The following is a 7,156-nucleotide window of genomic DNA, read 5'->3' as shown; positions in this document are numbered from 1 at the left end:
CCCCACCACCTTTGGCAGTTCTATCTTGTCGGAATATGTTGTAGTTGGGGATGGAAATTTCTGAATTTTTGATTGCCTTCCTAAACCAGGATTCAGACATGGCTAGGACATCAGGGTTGGCGGAGTGTGCTAAAGCAGTGAATAAAACAAACTTAGGGAGGAGGCTTCTGATGTTAACATGCATGAAACCAAGGCTTTTACGGTTACAGAAGTCAACAAATGAGAGCGCCTTGGGAATAGGTGTGGTGCTGGGGGCTACAGGGCCTGGGTTAACCTCTACATCACCAGAGGAACAGAGGAGGAGTAGGATAAGGGTACGGCTAAAGGCTATAAGAACTGGTCTTCTATTACGGTGGGGACAGAGAATAAAAGGAGCAGATTTCTGGGCATGGTAGAATAGATTCAGGGCATAATGTACTGGTTGGACAAGGGTATGGTAGGTTAGACAAGGGTATGGTAGGATGTGAGTACAGTGGAGGTAAACCTAGGCATTGAGTGATGATGAGAGCGGTTGCGCCCCTGGAGGCACCAAATATGCCAGGTCAGGTCTCCGCATGTGTGGAGGGTGCGACAAAAGAGCTATCTAAGGCATTTAGGGTGGGGCTGTGTCCTCGACAGTGAAATAAAACAATAATAACTAACCTAAACAGCAGTAGACAAGGCATATTGACATTAGGGAGAGGCATGTGTAGCCGAGTGATCATAGGGTCCAATGAGCAGCAATAGGTGAGTCAGGGAGACGTTCGGTAGTCGTTACTACACTAGACGAGCTGGAGACACGTTTCAGAAAGCTAGCGGGCCGTGGTCAGCCGATGGGTCTTCTGCCACGTCGCAACGGAAAAGCCTGTTGAAACCACCTTGGATGACTACGTCGGCAGACCAGTCGTGATGGATCGGCGGGGCTCCATGTTGGCAATAAAGGGTCCAGGCCAATTGGCAAAAGAGGTATTGTAGCCCAAGAATTAGCTGGTAGACCTATTCGGGTAGCCGGGAGATGGGCCTAGCTTGAGGCTAGCTCAAGGCTAACTGGTGCTTGCTTCGGGACAGAGGCATTAGCCAGGAGTAGCCACTCGGATTGCAGCTAGCTAGCTGCGATGATCCGGTGTAATGGTCCAGAGCTTGCGGCAGGAAGAATAAGCAGTCCGATATGAGAATAGAGAATAAGCAGTACGATATGCTCTGGGTTGATATTGCGCTGTGCAGACTGGCAGGTATTGACCGAGCTGAGGCTGGCTGGCGCCCGAGTTAACGATGATGACCGCTAGCAGTGGCTAACTGACTACTAGCTAGTTAGCTGGCGAGCTTCTGATGGGGGTTCCGGTTCTAAAGTATAAAAATAGCAGGTCTGTACCACATTGGGTGAGGCGGTTTGCAAGAGAGTATATAGATGGAAAGTGAGAGTATCCACACCTGGGACTGTATAGCAACAGGACTGGGACCCACTGCACCTCTCTGACCTACGGTAATGACAACCTGCATGCTCCTGATTAGCACCAACAGGATGCCTACAGATGTAGGATTGTAATTTTAGACAGTTTGATAGAGCAGGAAAATAATCCTGCAGCAACAGGAAATGGGAATGATTATGTGGATTATAATGAATGGACAGGGGTTGATACATTTTTGTAGGGGTTGATACATTTTTCCTTAGGGCAACTCAAGTATGAAATTTGAAAGTGGAAATTAGAAACTTTACATGCCTTTTTAAAACTTAAATACACCACAAGTTTGTATTTCCTCTACAAAATTTGCAGCAACAAAAGTGTGATCAAATTAAGATCCTACATCTGTATTCACACACATAACACATAAAAGAAAGAAAACACACAAAAATGCATGCACGCACACACACACGAACATGAAAGTAAACACACAAACATACACACAGTGACACACATGCACGAAGAGACATGCACACACACACAGATACATAAACAGCCACGTAGGAATCCAGCAGTCTTTACCAGACTATTGGTTGATATCCCTCATTATGAGTCTGCATGCCAACTGGAAGAGAGATTAATACAGAGATTAGACAGACTCCAGACTGCTATCAACAGGCTGCATGCATCTACCAAACCTCCCTCTGCACAGACACACACTGGATGGATGTCTGGAATGGCAGACAAAAATTATAATTTAAAAATGATCATCCTTGGGATAAGACCAAAACAAAATCACAATGAATGATAATATGTTCTGAATTTAATTAAGTCAAGCATTATTAATTCTGATGGGGGAGATAATTTGTCCCTCTTTGGCTGCCAGAGGACTGAGAATCAGGAATCAAGGTAAGACCCAAGTGCAGACTCTGAGAAGTAACAATGTTTATTGTAGCCACAGGGCCAGGCAAACGACAGGTCAAGGTAGGCAGGGGTTGATAATCCAGAGCAGAGGCCAAGGTACAGGACGGCAGGCAGGCTCAGGTCAGAGACAGGCAGTGGTCAGGCGGGCGGGTACAGGGTCGAGACAGGCAAAGGTCAAAAACCAGGAGGACGAGAAAAAGAGAGACTGGGGGAAACCAGGAGCTGAGACAAACCACTGGTAGGCTTGAACAAACAAGAAGAACTGGCAACAGACAGACAGACAGAAAGCACAGGTATAAATACACAGGGGATCATGGGGAAGATGGGCGACACCTGGAGCGGGGTGGAGACAATCACAGAGACAGGTGAAACAGATCAGAGCGTGACACTGAGTGTATGTGTGTAGCCTGGTAATTAATTTGTGCCAATGGGGCACCTTGTAATGCTGGGTATCTTACTCCTCTCCCCTGTCTTTCTCTGTGACTGTCAGGACAGAACAGGATCCTACCACACACACACACCCAGTCACCCAGGTGGAAGGGAGGACAGACATGCAGTAGTCCCAGGGAGGAAGTGTCTGTTGGAGCACGATGGGTAATTATTATTAGCAGGGTCATTATAGCGCTCAGGCCTCTACTATACTCCATCTTTCCTCCTCTCCAATCTGCACTGAGCACAGTCAGTCAGTCCCTTGCTTTCTCTCTCAATGGCTCACTCTGTTTCTGTTTCTCTCACTGTTTGTGCCCATTCTGTCTCTCTCTCTCTCTCTCTCTCTCTCTCTCTCTCTCTCTCTCTCTCTCTCTCTCTCTCTCTCTCTCTCTCTCTCTCTCTCTCTCTCTCTCTCTCTCTCTCTCTCTCTCTCTCTCTCTCTCTCTCTCTCTCTCTCTCTCTCTCTCTCATATCAGTTCATTTCTGAAATGGCTTTATTGGCTTGATGAAACACAATCGTTGCCAAAGCCTGTAAACAACAACAAACAAGTGAGCAGAAGCATCGATAAAAGTAATTATGAAAGGAGATGAATAGAGAACAAGCGATAAAGGAGAAGTATTAGCCAGAGAAATGATCTTACATACATCTCTGTGTCTCTCTGACAGAGAGGCTGTGTTAGAGATGCAGGCCCAAAGTCACATCCATTACTTCTCATTCTAGTTAGATGATGTATATCTATATATACTGTATTATGGAGACTAGGTTACGGTTGAACCAGGGTTAGGATTAGGATTGGGGTTAGGGTTAGAGTTAGGGTTAGGGTTGAGCCGGGATGTAGACATGAAGCTAGGGTTAGGGTTCGGGTAAGGTTTAGGGTTAGAGTTAGGCTTAGGGTTGAGCCGGGATGTAGACATGAAGCTAGGGTTAGGGTTCGGGTAAGGTTTAGGGTTAGAGTTAGGCTTAGGGTTGAGCCGGGATGTAGACATGAAGCTAGGGTTAGGGTTCGGGTAAGGTTTAGGGTTAGAGTTAGGCTTAGGGTTGAGCCGGGATGTAGACATGAAGCTAGGGTTAGGGTTCGGGTAAGGTTTAGGGTTAGAGTTAGGCTTAGGGTTGAGCCGGGATGTAGACATGAAGCTAGGGTTAGGGTTCGGGTAAGGTTTAGGGTTAGAGTTAGGCTTAGGGTTGAGCCGGGATGTAGACATGAAGCTAGGGTTAGGGTTCGGGTAAGGTTTAGGGTTAGAGTTAGGCTTAGGGTTAGGGTTAGGGTTAGGGTTAGGGTTAGGGTTGAGCCGGGATGTGGACATGAAGTTAGAGTTATAGGGCTAGATTAATTCAATTTAACCTTCGATAACCGACAATTGCAAAGCACAATTATTGGTTTTGTTCGGCAGTTGTCAGAGGTGTAACCAAGTGTCTGCTCTCGTGGTCATTGTCACAAAACCACACCAACTCGTGTTGAAAGTTCAGAATGAGAATGTGTAAGCCATATGAAAATAATGACAATCAAATTGAAAATCATTAAACAAAATAATAGGGATTTATATCAGCCTAATCGATAATTACGTCCCATACTCCAGTGTTTGAACTTAACACGGCTGCATGGGATTTCTACTAATTGGAATGTCCGTGATAGGTATAACGCCAGGAACCACTTGTGGATTTGACAGCTCTGTAATTCTCATGTTTACATTCAGACACGGGCTGCATCCCAAATGGTACTATGGGTAGTAAGGTTCCCTCTGGGGCTCAACCACTCTCTTCAGATCTGCTGCAGGTGTCAAAGAAGAGACAAGCTCAGAGTGTTCAGTGCTCTGTGTGTGTGTGTGTGTGTGCATACATGTCTGTGTGTGTGTGCGTGCGTGGCTTGCGTCTGTGTAAGCGCGCACCTGTGTGTGTGTGCATTTGTGTGTGTGTGTAGTTTCAAATATGTTTTTTTCAACGTGAAGGCTGTTTAGGTAAGTAAGGTAAAGTGTAATGTGTCCATAAAGCAGGTGGCCCATTGTCTCCATTCACATACTAAGACCTGTGGAGGAAGCAGCACGCCACTCAGCAGTACAGTCCTACCCCCCACTAGGCCTGCCCCACACTGAGCAACAGGCAGGCAAAGCTCCTCTCTCCCCCCAGTCCAAGTCCTAATGTATGCTATGACCAGATCTGTTCCATTCCACAGCATGCACACACTCACAGATAGTGTGTGTATTATGTCTCTCGGTTGGCTGCATTACTCCTGTAGTGAAGGGATCATCAACTCGATTCAGCCGCAGGACAATCTTTTCTTCATTTCTAGACGGCAATTTTACCGCAAGAAGCCCAAACAGATATAATGTTAAACTGAAATATAATAATTTTAAACCTTGCTTACATTTATATACAATCACATCTCTCTATTATGCATGGGAATACTTGGGGACAGATTTTTTTTATTGAAATCACTTGGAGATGATTTCCTGGTGTTTTTTGTCTATTACGTCCAACAAAAAATAAAAGTGTTTTGGGTTTTTTTGCTCAGAAGACTTGAGGGGCCAAATAAAACCCCCCACCAGTTGGGGAACCCTGCTGTAAAGCAGCTTCACAGTGGCAGGATTCCAGGAAGAAGGCAGAGTCTGTATTCTAAATGGCATCTTATTCCTTATGTGTTCCGGTCAAACGTAATGCACTAAAGGGGATAAGGTGATGTTGTAGAAAACTCGATTCAATATTTAAAACAATATAGCCGATTTTGACTTTGTGGCTGTGGTAACTAGTGGAAACCGCATTAACCTAACGCTAACCTTCAAGTTTACTAAACCAATCATGATAAGTAAAACCAATACATTTTTCCCTATCTTTGGGAGTATTTCATTGCCACGGTCAGTGACCCTGAGCCTCATATTACACCTGCAATGTTTACAAAGAGCCCAGTGATAATGAAATACTGTATCATCCCAAAAAGTTATTTAAAAATGTCAATTGAATCTAATTGAACATAAGGCTGATAAATTGGATTGGTGGAATGTGATATTTAGAGTATGGCTAATCCTGAGCTGGGCTGTCCAAATGTAAAATGAGCTGTTGGACCTAAACTAATTAGATATTTGCCAAATCCTCTTACCCAAACTGTGTTGTGAGGGTTCAGAGAGTGTCTGTGTCCAAAGTTGCACCCTATTCAGTATATAGTGCAATTATTTTGACCAAGGCCCATAGGCCTCTAGTTAAGAGTAGTGTTCTAATCTATCTAGGGAATAGGGTGCCATTTTGGACACAGTCAGTGACTACAGGCAGCGAAAATGACACAAGAGGCGAAATATATTTATAAAAGAAGAAATCAAACTGACCTAGAAAATAGTTTACAATGCCAGACAGTTTTATACTGTGGACAGGATCAGGGCTTGTTTTCACAAAGGGTGCTGATCTTGGATCAGTTCCACATATACTGTATGTGCACATACATGTATCGTATAAATTGTGATCTCAAAGGCATAACTGATCCTGTATCAGCACTCCTACTCTGAGATGATTGATACATACGGCCCCAGGACTTCGTGGTCATATGGAAGTTACAATGGAGAACCGAGTAAAATAAGTATCACAATAAAGAGAGTGGGAGGAGTGTAATAGGTAGTAAACCCAGAATGGAGGGACATGTGATGCCTCATACAGGCCTCAACTGTTTTTATACAGAGAGTGAATGAAAAAGAGAGAGAGGAGTGAGATAGAAAGATGATAGAGAGATAGATAGAGGATAAAGAGAGAGAGACAGTCAGACAGATAGAGGAGAGAGACACACAAAGGAGACAGACAGAGAGAGAGAGAAGAGAGTCACACACACAGGAGAGAGACAGAGAGAGAGACAGAGAGTCACACACACACAGAGGAGACAGACAGAGAGAGAGACAGAGAGAGAGTCACACACACACACACAGGACAGAGACAGAGACAGTCAGAAAGACAGAGAGAGAGAGAGACACACACACACACACACACACACACACACACACACACACACACACACACACACACACACACACACACACACACACACACACACACACACACACACACAGGAGAGAGACAGAAGGAGAGAAGAGAGAGACAGTCACACACACAAAGGAGTGATATATAGAGAGGGAGAGAAAGATAGATGGATAAGTTAGAACCAATTGTTTTAAGGAACCAAAAGTGTTTTTATAAGTCAGCATAAGTGATACCCTACCACCCTGTGGGATACTGAACCAGCACATCATTGAAATATCATCATTCAATTGCCGTCATTTTATAGGCAACATATTCTTGGAAGGCGGAAATTTTTCAGCGCATCCAATGGTAATGAATGTAAAGAGTAAAACTTGTTAATTTTGTTAAAGTTGACCCATTACCATCCCAAACAGAATAACAAATAGGTCACATTTTCTCCTCTAGCGCTCCCTGGCTTCAGGAGAAA

The sequence above is a fragment of the Salvelinus alpinus genome, chromosome 20 (genome assembly GCF_045679555.1).
Source record: "Salvelinus alpinus chromosome 20, SLU_Salpinus.1, whole genome shotgun sequence".
NCBI classification, from domain to species: domain Eukaryota; kingdom Metazoa; phylum Chordata; class Actinopteri; order Salmoniformes; family Salmonidae; genus Salvelinus; species Salvelinus alpinus.
This window is presented reverse-complemented; position numbering follows the sequence as displayed.